Here is an 18,673-nt window from a genome sequence, read left to right on the forward strand (position 1 = left end):
TAAACAATTGTAATTTAGTGCAATGAAAATTAAAAGGAATTTATATTATTTAGAATAAAAAGCCTTGATTGGGGGAATGATTAATTAGAAGTTCTGTCCTTGTTGGAATCCTCTCAAGTGTAGTATAAAGAGGTTGTTATTTTCACTTAGTTAACCCTTACTAAATAAAGGAAAGTCAAGTGATTGAGCTAACTCTTATTCGCAAATCCTAGTCCTCTCCCTTGGGAAGGTCTAGCATTAGTAAATACAGAATTAGCCAACAACTTCCAATTTAACTAATTATTTGAGCATTCCAACTCAAGTGTCTCTTCTTAATCAACTCCCATGTCAAGTAGGGAATCTACTCTATTGACATGGATACCATCTTCGTTATTGGGAGTTTGGAATAGAAAAGAGACATAATAATTTAAATAAAATAGAGGTTTAAATTAAGTAAAAGTAAAAGTAATCCTTTGCATTAACAATCCAATTACCACTCTAAAAAAGAATTAAAAATATGGAATAAATAAAAGAGCAAGTAAGGAAACAAACTAGAATAGTATCTTCAACGGAAGTGATGACTCTTCAGTGTCTAAAAGCAAAAGCAATAAACTATGAAACTATAAATGTAAACAAAACCTAGAGGAAGAGTAAATTCTCTCTAGATTCAGATCTAAAACCTAAAAACTATCCTAATGAAAATGTGTGTATCTCTCTTGAGTCTCTGAACGTTTTCTGGCTTTATTCTGTGTTTCTGGGATAAAAATTGGGTCAAAATGCGGCCCGAAATTGCCCCCAGCATTTTCTGTTAATTCTGCAGATCACGCAGGTCACGCATACGCGCCAGTCATGCGTGCGCATCATTTGGAAAATTTCCTTGTCACGCGTGCGCGTCTTTTATGCAGACTCCAATCCATGCGTACGCGTCAGGCACACGCACGCGTCGCTGCAAATTTCTTCATGTCGCGCGCACGTGTGAGCCATGCGTGCACGTCGATGCTCGCTGGTCATCTCCTTAGTTTCTTGTGTTCTTTCCTTTTTTTGCAAGCTTCCTCTCCAATTTCTAAGTCATTCCTGCGCTATAAAGCCTGAAACACTTAACACACAGATCACAGCATCGAATGGAATAAAGAAGAATTAAAATATACAAATTAAAGATCTCTAGGAAGCAAGTTTTCAACCATAGAACAAACTTAGGAAGAAATTGTAAAATCATGCCATTTATGTGAATAAGTGGGTAAAGGCTTGATGAAACCACTCAATTAAACACAAGATAAACCATAAAATAGTGGTTTATCAACCTCCCCACACTTAAACATTAGCATGTCCTCATACTTAGCTTAAGGAGATAAGATAAATGAGTAGGAAAAAGTAAGACTCATATAATGCAATGCAATCTATGTATATGAATGCGACTATATGCTAAAATGATTTTTTGCCTACTTGGTTAAAAGTAAATAAGTCCTTCAAGACAAAAATAACTCAAATTCCACTAATTCAAACTATACAGTAGAAACAAGTAAACTTGTAAGAAGACAGCTCATGAAAGCAGGGAACATAGAATTAAGCATTGAACCCTCACTGATAGTATATGTGCACTCTAATCACTCAAGTGTATAGGGTGATCACTCTACTCTTCTCTAGTCATGCTTTCTAAACTTTTTTCTTCACCTAACCAATCAATAAGTATTCAATGTACCAATGCAAACATCATAAGGTCTTTTCAAGGTTGTAATGGGGCCAAGGTAAAGGTGAGGGTATATATATGGCTAAGTGAGCTATAAATTGAATCTTTGAGTAACCTAAGCTCTTACCTATACATACTCTATATTCCTCTTAAATCATGCCTAGCTACCCAAGATTTTCCCACTTTTGTATTACATACTCATGCATCAACTTTTCTCTTAACTTGTATCACATATGCATTGATTTTTCATTAAATTTAACATTGGGGTAATTTTGTCCCCTTATTTATTTATTTATTTACTTAATTACTTGAATTTTTTTTTAAATAAAAGTAAACATGACTTTTATCAATGCACATGGATTTATAATTTTTCTAGTTTCACATGAGTAGGTACTCAAATTCTCAATATTTCATCATTGTAAAAACATAACACATTCCCTTGTTAACCCATGTTCCCACAGTTTCCCACACTTAATTAACACACAATCTCTATCTTAAGCTAATCAAAGATTCAAATTGGGGTATTTAATTGTTTTTCTGCTTAAGATTAGTGATGTAGTAAAATATAGAACAAATGGGATTAAAAAGCTCAAAGTGGCTAACAAAGGTGAATGGAAGGGTAGGCTATTTGGGATAAGTGAGTTAATAAAATAATGGCCTCAATCATACGTATGCATATAACACATTAAGCATTGGACATATAGGATGGAACAAAATATAGATCACAATCATAGAGAAGCAGAACACACAAAAATAAAATTTTTATGGTTAAATAGTGTAACCATATAATTAAGCTTAATTCTCACTGGGTTGTGCGTTCTTAGTTCAAAAACCATGTTCCAATTTACAATCTTCAAACAAGTTTAACACAAAAAGTTTTGATTTAAATTAGTGAAATTTTCAAAAATAGGGTCTTAAAAGGAAACTTATTGTTTTTCAACCAAATAGAACATGCATGCAAATAACCTATTACTATGTAATTTATCCTATCCTAACAAAAGAAAAAGAAAAATAAACTATTGGTGTTAAGAAAGAGCAGTTACCTCTGAAAATCAGGTACTGACCGACCTCCCCACACTTAAAGCTTGGCACCGTCCTCGGTGCCATCAGTCAGGAACAAAGGGGGGCTGGTTGCAGCATCTCCACAATCGGGACCGTCATGGCTCCCTGTGCTTGTAAATGACGTGGAGTCCGGGGTGTCTGGGTTTTTTTCAGGTGGGTGGTTACCAACAAGCAGCTCCTTGAGGTATGTAAATCGGCGCTTGTTACGGCGCTCTCTTCGCTTTCCCTGCCGGTCAATCCGGTCCAATCTCTCAAGTATCTGATGGAGTAGTTGGTTTGTTGAAGGTGCTTGTGCTGTGGAAGGAGAAGGGATATCTTCCGCTGGTTCTGTGCTCCGATTGGTAGTGGCTGCTTGAGGTCTGATGTACTTTCCGTTAGGGACTATCTGATCATCCCGTGGAATCATGGCCTTAGTGTCCCCAGCTCTTAGGAAACTCTTGCTGCTGAGACTAGATCTGAAACCAAGACGGAAAAAAGTAGGTTGCCCGCAATCTGTACGTGTCCCATAGCATGCCGAATGTATCTTGGTAAATTGAGGTGCTGGTCTGTAAGGATACACCAGAGTAGAACAGCCATGTCTGCAGTGAAGGAGGACTCGTGAGTGCTCGAAAGGATGTAATGGGACATAATCTATGCCCACACTTGAGCCTCCAAGGTGAGTGCTGAAGCCAACATGCTCTTAGGTTGAGATCAATGGTATCCATAGATCCATCTGCTGCCAGGTTGTGCTATAACTCTAAGAATGGCGTCCCAGTCAAATTGGTATGTCTGGCATTTAAATGAGGCTTCTTGGAATGTGTCCAATCCTTCTGGAGCAGGGGGAAGATTTAAAGCTCGTTGAATGGCGTCTTCAGTTATGGGAACTTTCTTCTGACGGACATAGACAGACTACATGATTGTCATGTGAAAATTGGAGTAGAATTCAACTACCCATGAAAGGTTAACCTGTCGTGGCTGTCTCCGTAGGAATCCCCATTGTCTTTGCTCGATGCCGGGCTCAACAAATTCCACAATGTGGGTTGGGAGGATGAGAAGGTACTCATTGTTATAGTTTCGCTCAGCCAGGATGGAGAAAATCTGCTCACAGTAGCGGTTAGTGAACCGCGCAGTGTCCTTTGTTGGAAAGGCTTTTTCTTTTTCATCGACCTTGATGATCCTCTTGATTCGCTTTGTTGAGGGCTTTATTGCTGTCAAAGATGGCTCTGCAGCTAGTGCTCTTTTTGTTCCTTTCCTTGCTGGTGGTTTGGAAGTAGCTTTCTCTTTACCCTTCTTGTGGCCATCCTGAAATAGGAAAAGGAAAGTAATATGTAAAGCTAAGGGTTTGACCAAGGAAGAGAATAGCACAAGTGATAATCAATGCCAAGGTAAAGAAGGATGACTTTTATCACATAGTCGCGACTCTATGTGATCATTTCATCAATGGAAATATAGCAAGGGCATATTCAAGTAAGATGCAAGATGTTTATTGGCATGCTGGCAAGGGCATGAGTAGCTGATGAGCGGATAATTTATACGCTTTTTGGCATTGTTTTTACATAGTTTTCAATATAATTTAGTTAGTTTTTAGTATATTTTTATTAGTTTTTAAATAAAAATCACATTTCTGGACTTTACAATGAGTTTTTCGTTTTTCTGTGATTTCAGGTAATTTCTGTCTGAAATTGAGGGACTTGAGCAAAAATCAGATACAGATGTTGAAGAAGGACTGCAGATGCTGCTGGATTCTGACCTCCCTGCACTAAAAGTGAATTTTCTGGAGCTACAGAACTCCAAATGGTGCGCTCTCAATTTCGTTGGAAAGTAGACATCCAGGGCTTTCTAGCAATATATAATAGTCCATACTTTGTCTGAGTTTAGATGACGCAAACTGGCCTTCAACGTCAGTTCCATGCTGCATTCTGGAGTTAAACGCCAGAAACAGGTTACAAACTGGCGTTCAACTCCAAGAGAAGTCTCTACACGTGTAAAGCTCAAGGCTCAGCCCAAGCACACACCAAGTGGGACCCAAAAGTGGATTTCTGCATCATTTACTCATTTCTGTAAACCCTAGTAACTAGTTTAGCATAAATAGGACTTTTTACTATTGTATTTACATCTTTGGATGATCTTTTGATCCTTAGATCACGTTTGGGGGCTGGCCTCTCGGCCATGCCTAGACCTTCATCACTTATGTATTTTCAACGATAGAGTTTCTACACACCATAGATTAAGGTGTGGAGCTCTGCTGTTCCTCATGAATTAATACAAAGTACTATTGTTTTTCTATTCAATTCAAGCTTATTCCGATTCTAAGATATTCATTCGCACCTCAATATGAATATGATGATCGTGACAGTCATCATCATTCCCAACTATGAACGCGTGCCTGACAACCACTTCCGTTCTACCTTAGATTGAATGAGTATCTCTGGGATTCCCTAAACAGAATCTTCGTGGTATAAGTTAGAATCCATGGACGGCCATTCTTGAGATCCAGAAAGTCTAAACCTTGTCTGTGGTATTCCGAGTAGGATCTGGGAAGGGATGGCTGCGACGAGCTTCAAACTCGCGAGTTCTGGGCGTAGTGACAGACGCAAAAGGATCAATGGATCCTATTCCAGTATGATCGAGAACCGACAGATGATTAGCCATGCAGTGACAGCGCATTGGACCATTTTCACTGAGAGGACAGGATGTAGCCATTGACAACGGTGATGCCTAACATACAGCTTGCCATAGAAGGGAGTATGAATGATTGGATGAAGATAATAGGAAAGCAGAGGTTCAGGAGGAACGAACGCATCTCTATACGCTTATCTGAAATTCTCACCAATGAATTACATAAGTATCACTATCTTTATTTTATATTTATCTTTTAATTATTAAATCTCTATAATCAATTGAATCCGCCTGATTGAGATTTACGAGGTGACCATAGCTTGCTTCAAGCCGACAATCTCTGTGGGATCGTCCCTTACTCACGTAAGGTTTATTACTTGGACGACCCAGTGCACTTGCTGGTTAGTTGTGTGAAGTTGTGACAAAGAACTAAGATTATGAACGTGCGTATTGAGTTTTTAGCGCCGTTACCAAGGAATGGAACCGTCACGATTTCTGCGCACCAAGTTTTTAGCGCCGTTGCCGGGGATTGTTCGAGTTTGGACAACTGACGGTTCATCTTGTTGCTCAGATTAGGTAATTTTATTTTAATTTTAAGCTTTTTATTTCTTATTCTCGAAAAATATAAAAAAAAAATTTCTTCTTTTTCGTTTTTCCAAAATAATTTTCAAAAAATCCAAAAAAAATTAATAAAATCATAAAATCAAAAATGATTTTATGTTTCTTGTTTGAGTCTAGTGTCAATTTTTAAGTTTGGTGTCAATTGCATTCTTTTATTTTTCTTAAAAATTTTTCGAAAACACATGCATTGAGTTTCTTTCTTGTTCTTCATGATCTTCAAGTTGTTCTTAATAAGTCTTCTTGTTTGATCTTTAAAATTTCTTGTTTTGTGTCTTTTCTTGTTTTTCATATGCATTCTTGAATTCTTAGTGTCCAAATATTAAAAATTTCTAAGTTTGGTGTCTTGCATGATTTCTCTTATTAAAAATTTTTCAAAAATACATACTTGATGTTCATCATGATCTTCAAAGTGTTCTTGGTGTTCATCTTTGCATTCAAAGTGTTCTTTCATGTTTCCTTTGTTTTGATCCAAAATTTTTATATCTTGAGTCTTTTTGATGTTTTTCTCTTTCTTTATTAAAATTCAAAAATCAAAAAAATATCTTTTTCTTTTTCTCCCATAAATTTTCAAAAATTTGAGTTGACTTTTTCAAAACTTTTTAAAATTTAGTTGTTTCTTATGAGTTAAGTCAAATTTTTAATTTAAAAATTCTATCTTTTTCAAATCTTTTTCAAAAATCAAATCTTTTTCATTTTTCTTTTATGATTTTTGAAAATTTCAAATTGATTTTCAAAAATCTTTTTCTTATTCTTACTTCATATTTTCGAAAATCTTATTAGCAATTAATGTGATTGATTCAAAATTTTTAAGTTTATTACTTTCCTAGTAAGAAAGGTTCAATCTTTAAACTCTAGACTCATATCTTTTTAGTTTCTTGTTAGTCAAGTAATCAACTTTAATTTTCAAAATCAAATCTTTTTTAAATTTCTTTTTCAAATCTTTTTCAAAATAAGTTTCAATCACATCTTTTCAAAATCAATTTCAAAATCTTTTCTAACTTCTTTTCTAACCTCTTATCTTTTCAAAAATTGATTTTCAAATCTTTTTCAAACTAATCCTATCTTTTTGTTTGATTCTTATCTTTTTTTCAAAACTACCTAACTAATTCTATCTCTAATTTTCGAAAATCACCGTCATCTTTTTCAAAATTCCTTTTTAAATTAACTAATTGTTTTAAATTTAATTTAATTTGATTTAATTTTTCCTTTCTTAATTTTCGAAGTTTTAATTTTAATTCTAATTTAAAAAAATACTTTTATTTTAATTTATTTAATTTTCGAATTTCTCTTCCCCTTCTTTTATTCTTCTATTTATATCTTCTTCTACTCACATAAAGGAATCTCTATACAGTGACATAGAGGATTCCATATTTTCTGTTCTCTTCTTTTTCATATGAGCAGGAACAAGGACAAGAACATTATTGTTGAAGCTGATCCTGAACCTGAAAGGACTCTGAAGAGGAAGCTAAGGGAAGCTAAAGCACAACTCTCAGGAGAAAATCTGATTGAAAATTTCGAAAAAGAAGGAGATATGGCCGAAAATAATAATAATGCAAGGAAGATGCTTGGTGACTTCACTGCACCAAATTCCAATTTACATGGAAGAAGCATCTCAATTCGTGCCATTGGAGCAAACAACTTTGAGCTGAAACCTCAATTAGCTTCTCTGATGCAATAGAACTGCAAGTTTTATGGACTTCCATCAGAAGATCCTTTTCAGTTCTTAACTGAATTCTTGCAGATCTGTAATACTATTAAGACCAATGGGGTTGATCCCGAGGTCTACAGGCTTATGCTTTTCCCATTTGCTGTAAGAGACAGAGCTAGAATATGGTTGGACTCTCAACCTAAAGACAGCCTGAACTCTTGGGATAAGCTGGTCACGGCTTTCTTAGCCAAGTTCTTTCTTCCTCAAAAGCTTAGCAAGCTTAGAGTGGATGTTCAAACCTTCAGACAAAAGGAAGGTGAATCCCTCTATGAAGCTTGGGAGAGATACAAGGAACTGACCAAAAAGTGTCCTTCTGACATGCTTTCAGAATGGACCATCCTGGATATATTCTATGATGGTCTGTCTGAATTATCAAAGATGTCATTGGACCGTTCTACAGGTGGATCCATTCACCTAAAGAAAATGCCTGCAGAAGCTCAAGAACTCATTGACATGGTTGCAAATAACCAGTTCATGTACACTTCTAAAAGGAATCCTGTGAGTAATGGGACGCCTCAGAGGAAATGAGTTCTTGAAATTGATACTCTGAATGCCATATTGGCTCAGAATAAAATATTTACTCAGCAAGTCAATATGATCTCTCAGTGTCTGAATGGATTAAAGGAAGCATCCAACAGTACTAAAGAGGCATCTTTTGAAGAAGAAGCTTATGATCCTGAGAACCCTGCAATAGCAGAGGTGAATTACATGGGTGAACCCTATGAAAACACCTATAATCCCTCATGGAGAAATCATCCAAATTTCTCATGGAAGGATCAACAAAAGCCTCAACAAGGCTTTAATAATGGTGGAAGAAACAGGTTTAGCAATAGCAAACCTTTTCCATCATCCACTCAGCAACAGACAGAGAATTCTGAGCAGAATCCATCTAGCTTAGCAAATATAGTCTCTGATCTATCTAAGGCCACTGTGAGTTTCATGAATGAAACAAGGTCCTCCATTAGAAATTTGGAGGCACAAGTGGGCCAGGTGAGTAAAAGAGTCACTGAAATCCCTCCAAGTACTCTCCCAAGCAATACAGAAGAAAATCCAAAAAGAGAGTTCAAGGCCATAGCCTTACATGGTGTGGCCAAACCCAAAGAGGAAGAGGAGGACGTGAATCCTAGTGAGGAAGACCTCCTGGGATGTTCAGTGACCAATAAGGAGTATCCCTTTGAGGAACCAAAGGAATCTGAGGCTCATCTAGAGACCATAGAGATTCCATTGAACCTCCTTCTACCCTTCATGAGCTTTGATGAGTATTCTTCCTCTAAAGAAGATGAAGAAATTACTGAAGAGTAAGTTGCTAAATACCTAGGTGCAATCATGAAGCTGAATGCCAAATTATTTGGTAATGAGACTTGGGAAGATGAACCTCCCTTGCTCACCAATGAACTGAATGCATTGGATAGGCAGAAATTACCTCAAAAGAAACAGGATCCTGGTAAGTTCCTAATTCCCTGCAAAATAGGCACCATGACCTTTGAGAAGGCTCTGTGTGACCTGGGGTCAGGAATAAACTTAATACCACTCTCTGTAATGGAGAAACTAGGGATCTTTGAGGTGCAAGCTGCTAGAATCTCATTAGAGATGGCAGACAACTCAAGAAAATATGCTTATGGACAAGTAGAGGACGTGTTAGTGAAGGTTGAAGGCCTTTACATCCCTGCTGATTTCATAATCCTAGACACTGGGAAGGATGAGGATGAATCCATCATCCTTGGACGACCCTTCCTAGCCACAGCAAGAGCTGTGATTGATGTGGACAGAGGAGAGTTGGTCCTCTAACTGAATGAGGACAACCTTATGTTTGAAACTCAAAGATCTCCTTCTGTAACCATGGAGAGGAAGCATGAAAAGCTTCTCTCACTGCAGAGTCAACCAAAGCCCCCACAGTCAAACTCTAAGTTTGGTGTTGGGAGGCCACAACCAAACTCTAAGTTTGGTATTGAACCCCCACATTCAAACTCTAAGTTTGGTGTTGGGAGGTTCCAACCTTGCTCTGATTATTTGTGAGGCTCCATGAGAGCTCACTGTCAAGCTATTGACATTAAAGAAGCGCTTGTTGGGAGGCAACCCAATGTTATTTAATCATATCTATTTTATTTTCTTTTTGTTATTTCGTGTTTTATTAGGTTGATGATCATGTGAAGTCACAAAAACTACTGAAAAATCAAAAACAGAATGAAAAAAGCATTGAAAACAGCACACCCTAGAGGAGAGCAGTCTAGCATTTAAACGCCAGAAACAAGCATCTGTCTGGCGTTTAACGCCAGAAACAAGCATCTGCCTGGCATTAAACGCCAGAAACAAGCTACATTTGGGCGTTTAACGCCAGAAACAGGCAGCAATTTGGCGTTAAACACCAGGATTGCACAGCAAGGGCGTTTTACACACCTAATTGGAGCAGGGATGTTAAGTCCTTGACCCCACTTGATCTGTGGACCCCACAGGATCCCCTCAGGATCTGTGGACCCCACAGGATCCCCACCTCTTCTTCTCTCCTCTTCACACCTTTCCACAACATTCTTCCCCAAAATAACCTCCACTAATCACCTCCAATTCCTCTCTAAAACCATCATACACCCACTTACACCGACCCATTCAAATTCAAACCATCACTCCTTCCTTTTCACACATCATAACCACCTTAAACCCCCAGTGGTCAAACCTTTCACACACCTCCATCTCCTCCATTTTCTTCTTCTTCTAATACTTCCTTTCTTCTTTTGCTCGGGGACGAGCAACCCTTCTAAGTTTGGTGTGGTAAAAGCATTGCTTTTTGTTTTTCCATAACCATTTATGACACCTAAGGCCAGAGAAACCTCTAGAAAGAGGAAAAGGAAGGCAAAAGCTTCCACCTCTGAGTTATGGGAGATAGAGAGATTCATCTCAAAAGCTCATCACTAAGAAAAAGATGGAGCAAACAAGAGATCATGGACCTCAACAAGAGTATGAGGAAATTCCTCACCATGAAGTCCCTGAGATGCCTCAAGGGATACACTTTCCTCCACAAAACTATTAGGAGCAAATCAACACCTCCCTAGGAGAATTAAGTTCCAATATGGGACAACTAAGGGTGGAGCACCAAGAGCATTCCATCATCCTCCATGAAATTAGAGAAGATCAAAGAGCTATGAGGGAGGAGTAACAAACACAAGGAAGAGACATAGAGGAGCTCAAAAGCACCATTGGTCCTTCAAGAAGAGGAAGACGCCAGCCTCACTAAGGTGGACTCATTCCTTAATCTCCTTGTCTATTTATTTTCTGTTTTCAGTTTCCATGCTTCATGTTTAATTATGTTTGTGTCTTTACTAGATGATCATTAGTGTTTAAGTGTCTATGTCTTAAAGCTATGAATGTCCTATGACTCCATCACCTCTCTTAAATAAAAAATGTTTTAATTACAAAAGAACAAGAAGTACAGGGTTTCGAATTCATCCTTGAAACTAGTTTAATTATTTTGATGTGGTGACAATACTTTTTGTTTTCTGAATGGATGCTTGAACAGTGCATATGTCTTTTGAATTTGATGTTTATGAATGTTAAATATGTTGGCTCTTGAAGAATAAGGAAAAAGGAGAAATGTTATTTGATAATCTGAAAAATCATAAAAATGATTCTTGAAGCAAGAAAAAGCAGTGAATACAAAAGCTTGCAGAAAAAAATAGCGAAAAAAAAGAGAGAAAAAGAAAAAGCAAGCAGAAAAAGCCAAAAGCTCTTTAAACCAAAAGGCAAGAGAAAAAAGCCAATAGCCCTTAAAACCAAAAGGCAAGGGTAAATAAAAAGGATCCAAGGCTTTGAGCATCAGTGGATAGGAAGGCCTAAAGGAATAAAATCCTGGCCTAAGCGGCTAAACCAAGTTGTCCCTAACCATGTGCTTGTGGCATGAAGGTGTCAAGTGAAAACTTGAGACTGAGCGGTTAAAGTCAAGGTCCAAAGTAAAAAAAAAAAAAAGAGTGTGCTTAAGAACCCTGGACACCTCTAATTGGGGACTTTAGCAAAGCTGAGTCACAATCTGAAAAGGTTCACCCAATTATGTGTCTGTGGCATTTATGTATCCGGTGGTAATACTGGAAAACAAAGTGCTTAGGGCCACGGCTAAGACTCATAAAGTAGCTGTGTTCAAGAATCAACATACTGAACTAGGAGAATCAATAACACTATCTGAACTCTGAGTTCCTATAGATGCCAACTATTCTGAACTTCAATGGATAAAGTGAGATGCCAAAACTATTCAAGAGTCAAAAAGCTACAAGTCCCGCTCATCTGATTGGAGCTAAGTTTCATTGATATTGTGGAATCTATAGTATATTCTCTTCTTTTTATCCTATTTGATTTTCAGTTGCTTGGGGACAAGCAACAATTTAAGTTTGGTGTTGTGATGAGCGAATAATTTATAGGCTTTTTGGCATTGTTTTTACATAGTTTTCAGTATAATTTAGTTAGTTTTTAGTATATTTTTATTAGTTTTTAAATAAAAATCACATTTCTGGACTTTACTATGAGTTTGTGGTTTTTCTATGATTTCAGGTAATTTCTGGCTGAAATTGAGGGACTTGAGCAAAAATCAGATACAGATGTTGAAGAAGGGCTGCAGATGCTGCTGGATTCTGACCTCCCTGCACTAAAAGTGGATTTTCTGGAGCTACAGAACTCCAAATGGTGCACTCTTAATTTCGTTGGAAAGTAGACATCCAGGGCTTTCTAGCAATATACAATAGTCAATACTTTGTCCGAGTTTAGATGACGCAAACTGGCGTTCAACGCCAGTTCCATGCTGCATTCTGGAGTTAAACGCCAAAAACAGGTTACAAACTGGCATTCAACTCCAAGAGAAGTCTCTACACGTGTAAAGCTCAAGGCTCAGCCCAAGCACACACCAAGTGGGCCCCAGAAGTGGATTTCTGCATCATTTACTCACTTCTGTAAACCCTAGTAACTAGTTTAGCATAAATAGGACTTTTTACTATTGTATTTACATCTTTGGATGATCTATTGATCCTTAGATCACGTTTGGGGGCTGGATTCTCGGCCATGCCTGGACCTTCATCACTTATGTATTTTCAACGGTAGAGTTTCTACACACCATAGATTAAGGTGTGGAGCTCTGCTGTTCCTCATGAATTAATACAAAGTACTATTGTTTTTCTATTCAATTCAAGCTTATTCTGATTCTAAGATATTCATTCGCACCTCAATATGAATATGATGATCGTGACAGTCATCATCATTCCCAACTATGAACGCGTGCCTGACAACCACTTCCGTTCTACCTTAGATTGAATGAGTATCTTTGGGATTCCCTAAACAGAATCTTCGTGGTATAGGTTAGAATCCATGGACGGCCATTCTTGAGATCCGGAAAGTCTAAACCTTGTCTGTGGTATTCCGAGTAGGATCTGGGAAGGGATGGCTGCGACGAGCTTCAAACTCGCGAGTGCTGGGCGAAGTGACAGACGCAAAAGGATCAATGGATCCTATTCCAGTATGATCGAGAACCGACAGATGATTAGCCATGCAGTGACAGCGCATTGGACCATTTTCACTGAGAGGATAGGATGTAGCCATTGACAACGGTGATGCCTAACATACAGCTTGCCATAGAAGGGAGTATGAATGATTGGATGAAGATAATAGGAACGCAGAGGTTCAGGAAGAACGAATGCATCTCTATACGCTTATCTGAAATTCTCACCAATGAATTACATAAGTATCACTATCTTTATTTTATATTTATCTTTTAATTATTAAATCTCTATAATCAATTGAATCCGCCTAACTGAGATTTACGAGGTGACCATAGCTTGCTTCAAGCCGACAATCTCCGTGGAATCGACCCTTACTCACATAAGGTTTATTACTTGGACGACCCAGTGCACTTGCTGGTTAGTTGTGCGAAGTTATGACAAAGAACTAAGATTATGAACGTGCGTATTGAGTTTTTAGCACCGTTACCAAGGAATAGAACCGTCACGATTTCTGCGCACCAGTAGCATAGATCAAGCATTAATTGCTCAATATGATTATCGGCTCTTTCAAAATAACAACCTGTTTGTATTGACAATAATATTCAATCAATAATATATAAAAAGGGGTTTTGTGAAAAACAGGCATTTAGATTAGAAGAATCGAATAATTTAAAAATGCATAATGCCATACGGGTTTTTTCACAAACACTTAGCATGCATGGTAAATATGTTGTTGAAAGTATTAAATTGAATATGCAAGCAACCCTTGAGAAGTAATATTAATTGTCAAACAACTTTTAAATAATCCACAAGCAAAATAAAGAAGAAAACAATCACCCAGTTAAATTTCTTAACACCAATGAAAAGTATGTAAAAAGAAAAAGAAAGAAAAAGAAGACATAGATAATGAAAATAAGAAGAAAAAGAAGAAGAAAAAAGTAATAATAATAATGGAAAAGTAAAATGGGAAGAAGAAAAGAAAAGAACCTTTGAGAATGGATGTGAAAAAGAGAGGGGAGAAAAAGGTAAAAAAAATAAGAAGGGATAAAGAAGAAAGAAGGAAGAAGAAAGAAATAAGAAGGGCGAAGAAGTAATTAGGATTGGGGAAGAAAAGATAAGATATCTGGCACTGATTTAGTCAAGCTGTGCGTCGCATGTGACGCGGACGCGTGGTGCACGCATTCGCGTGGTTTGTGATAATTTCAGGTGACGCGTTCGCGTGGGCGATGCGTTCGCATGAAATGAACTGTGCTATTGGCGCGAGAGCAGCCTCGCGTACGCACAACTCTCTATTTCGTTTGCATAATGCCAAAATTTAAGGTGACGCGTGCGCGTGGGTGACGCGCACACATGAATGGCCTCTTTTTTTAAAAATGACGCGGACGCGTTCGCGTGATAGGGCTTGTGCTTCCAGCACCATTCCAGCCCCACTCCATCATAACTCTCTGCCATACACCTATTTACGTCGATTTTGCAGGGTCACGCGTGCGCATGTGCGACGCGCACGCGTGGGAGGCTATTTTTCAAATGACGCGGACGCATCAGGGACGCTTTCGCGTGAGCATGTTTGTGCCTAAGGCACGCCTCCAGCCACGCTCTCGCGTGACTCTCTGCTTCTTTTCTTCTTGTTTCGAAAGCACCTATGACGCGGACGCGTCAGCGGCGCTTGCGCATCGCGTGCATTTTTTTTACGCAGAATGCAAATGCAAATGCAGACTATATGCAGAGATTATGAGAAGAGTCACTTAAGAAAATAAAGTAAGATAAAATAAAACAAAACTAAGACTGAGCGATTATACTATGGTAGGTTGTCTCCCACCTAGTACTTTGCTTTTGTGTCCTTAAGTTGGACGGTCTTCAGGCTCATTCTGCTTCTGTTGGTGGGTCTTCCAAGAGGAAAACCTTTAGCTCTTTGTGATCCTTCATCTTTTCTCCATGATAAAGCTTTGGGCGATGTCCGTTGACCTTGATGAATTTGGAGCTAGAAGGATGACGCAGGTGAAAAACTCCGTATGGCTCTGCCTTCTCTACTCTGTAGGGACCTTCCCATCTTGATCTCAGTTTACCTGGCATGAGCCTCAGTTTGGAGTTATAAAGAAGAACTAACTGCCCTGGTCTGAATTCTCTCCTTTTTTGTGCTTGTCATGGACAACCTTCATCTTCTCTTTGTATCGCCTGGAGTTGTCATATGCTTCTAGGCGAAGGTTCTCCAATTCTGCTAGTTGCAGCTTCTTTTCAGCACCAGCTTCTTCAAAATTCATGTTGCACTCCCGTACAGCCCAGAAAGCCTTGTGTTCCACCTCCACTGGGAGGTGACAAGCCTTTCCGAATACTAAGCGGAAGGGGCTCATCCCAATGGGTGTCTTGTATGCTGTTCTATATGCCCAGACTGTATCTTGTAGCCTGGCACTCCAGTCTTTCCTTTGAGGCTTTACTATCTTCTCTAGAATATGCTTAATCTCTTTGTTAGACACTTCTGCTTGTCCATTGGTTTGGGGATGATAAGCTGTTGCTACTTTATGAATAATCCCATGCTTCTTCAGTAATCCTATCAGTCTCCTGTTACAAAAGTGAGTGCCTTGATCACTCACGATTGCTCGTGGTGATCCAAAGCGACAGATAATATGGTTTTTAACAAAGAAAACAACAGTGTTAGCATCATCAGTACGGGTAGGAATTGCTTCCACCCATTTAGAAACATAATCTACAGCTAACAGTATATAAAGGTAGCCATTAGAGTTTGGGAATGGACCCATGAAGTCAATGCCCCAAACGTAAAAAATTTCACAGAAAAGCATAATCTGTTGAGGCATCTCATCCCTCTTGGATATATTACCAAACCTTTGGCATGGGGAACAAGATTTACAAAATTCAGCAGCATCTTTAAAAAGAGTAGGCCACCAGAATCCACAGTCTAAGATTTTTCTAGCTGTTCTTTGAGAGCCAAAATGTCCTCCACTCTCAGAAGAGTGGCAGGCCTCTAAAATGGATTGGAATTCTGATTGGGGCACACACCTTCTAATTACCTGGTCAGCGCCACACCTCCATAAATACGGATCATCCCATATATAATATTTAGACTCGCTTTTCAGCTTGTCCCTTTGATGCTTAGTAAAATTGGGAGGGAAAGTATGGCTAACTAGATAATTAGCTACAGGTGCGTACCAAGGAACTACTTCAGATACTGCTTGTAAGCTATCAAATGGAAAAGCATCATTGATAGGAGTGGAGTCATCCTTAATGTGCTCAAGGCGACTCAAGTGGTCTGCCACTAAATTCTGGTTACCACTCCAATCTTTAATTTCTAAATCAAATTTTTGCAGCAGCAGTATCCAATGTATCAACCTTGGTTTGGACTCTTTTTTAGCTGATAAATATTTTAGAGCTGCATGGTCTGAGTACACTACTACCTTAGTACCAAGTAAATAGGCTCAGAATTTATCCAGAGCAAAAACAATAGCAAGAAGCTCTTTTTCAGTAGTAGTGTAATTAGATTGAGCAGCATCTAAGGTCTTAGATGCATAAGCAATCATGAAAGGGTCCTTACCTTCGCGCTGAGTCAGCGCCGCTCCTACTGCATGGTTGGAGGCATCACACATAATCTCGAATGGTTGGCTCCAGTTTGGTCCTCTTACAATTGGAGCTTGAGTCAGGGCGATCTTCAGCTTATCAAACGCGTGCATGCAATCCTCACTGAACTCAAACTCAATATCTTTCTGCAGTAGTCTGGATAAAGGTAATGCTACCTTACTGAAGTCCTTAATGAATCTCCTGTAAAAACCTGCATGGCCTAGGAACGAACGGACTTCCCTCACGGAAGTGGGGTAAGGTAAACTAGAAATGACATCTACCTTTGCTGGATCTACAGAAATACCAGTATTAGAGACAACATGTCCTAGTACAATACCTTGTTTTACCATAAAGTGACATTTTTCAAAATTCAATACAAGGTTTGAACTAACACAACTGTCTAACACTCTAGCTAAATTATCCAAGCAAAGGTTAAATGAATCACCATAAACGCTAAAATCATTCATGAATACTTCCATACAGTTCTCAATAAGATCTGAAAAGATACTCATCATGCATCTTTGGAAAGTAGCCGGTGCATTACATAAGCCAAAAGGCATCCTTTTGTATGCATACGTTCCAAATGGACATGTAAAAGTAGTCTTCTCCTAATCTTCAAGAGCTATATGAATTTGAAAGTAGCCTGTATAACCATCTAAAAAGCAGTAATGGGATTTACCTGACAGGCGGTCAAGCATCTGATTAATAAATGGCAAGGGGTAGTGATCCTTGCGAGTATCTTGGTTGAGATGCCTATAGTCAATGCAAACCCTCCATGAATTCTGCACTCTAGTTGTCAGGAGCTCTTCATGTTCATTCTTTACTGTTGTGACTCCAGACTTCTTGGGCACCACTTGTACTGGACTAACCCATTCGATGTCTGAGATGGGGTAAATGATATGTGCTTCAAGTAGCCTGGTCACTTCTTTCTTGAAAACTTCTAAGATGGTGGGATTCAATCTTCTTTGGGGTTGACGGACGGGCTTTGATTCCTCCTCTAAATATATTCTGTGCTCACAAACTTGAGGGCTGATGCCTATTATATCCGCCAAGCTCCACCCAATTACTTTCTTATGTTTTCTCAGCACGTTAAGCAGTTGCTCTTCTTGTTGGGAAGTGAGTTCCCTTGCAATGATAATTGGAAACTTCTGATTATCCTCAAGGTAAGCATACTTGAGGTGTGGAGGAAGGGGCTTAAATTCTAATTTCTGCGCTTGGCTAGGTTCTGGATCATCCGGGGCTAGTGATAATGGTAAAGGGTCTTCTTTATGTTCAAAGGATGTCCCCACACTTGGACCTTGCTCCATGTGCTTCTCTTCTACTTCTTCTTGGGGAACTTCAGCTACAATTTCATCAATGATGTTGCACTAGAAGATAGAATGATCTTCCGGAGGGTGCTTCATAGCTTCATTCAAACTGAAACTCACTGTTCTGCCATCTATCTCAAAGGAGTAAGTTCCTGAGAATGCATCTAGCTTGAACTTTGAAGTCTTCAGGAATGGTCTTCCAAGCAGGATTGCTGATGGTCTTCTTGAGTCATTAGGGGGCATTTCCAGGATATAGAAGTCAATGGGAAATGTGAGCCCCTTAATGCTCACTAATACATCTTCAGCAATTCCAACTACTGTAATAATGCTTTTATCTGCTAACACAAAACGAGCTGCCGACCTTTTTAAGGGAGGGAGCCTTAAAGTATCATATATAGACAACGGCATTATACTAACACACGCTCCTAAATCGCACATGCAATCAGAAAATATCACACCTCCAATGGTACAGTTAACCATACATGGACCTGGATCACTACATTTTTCAGGTATACCTCCCATTAAAGTAGATATAGAACTACCTAAAGGAATAGTTTCTAATTCATTAATTTTATCTTTATGTATGCATAAATCTTTCAGAAACTTTTCATATTTAGGTACTTGTTGAATAACATCAAAAAGGAGAACAGTTACCTCAACCTTTTTGAAA

At 38.6% G+C, this 18,673-nt stretch overlaps 1 non-coding gene across 1 annotated transcript; it reads right to left on the minus strand.

The window, feature by feature from the left end:
• Window positions 1-7,871: 7,871 nt before the first annotated feature.
• On the minus strand, window positions 7,872-7,979 carry LOC148578235 (small nucleolar RNA R71). Its single transcript, XR_015904562.1, has one exon. It is a non-coding gene; the product is annotated as a small nucleolar RNA R71 (small nucleolar RNA).
• Between the last annotated feature and the right edge of the window lie 10,694 nt (window positions 7,980-18,673).

This window comes from Arachis ipaensis, chromosome B1, assembly GCF_059453495.1.
Source record: "Arachis ipaensis isolate K30076 ecotype BB chromosome B1, ASM5945349v1, whole genome shotgun sequence".
NCBI lineage: Eukaryota > Viridiplantae > Streptophyta > Magnoliopsida > Fabales > Fabaceae > Arachis > Arachis ipaensis.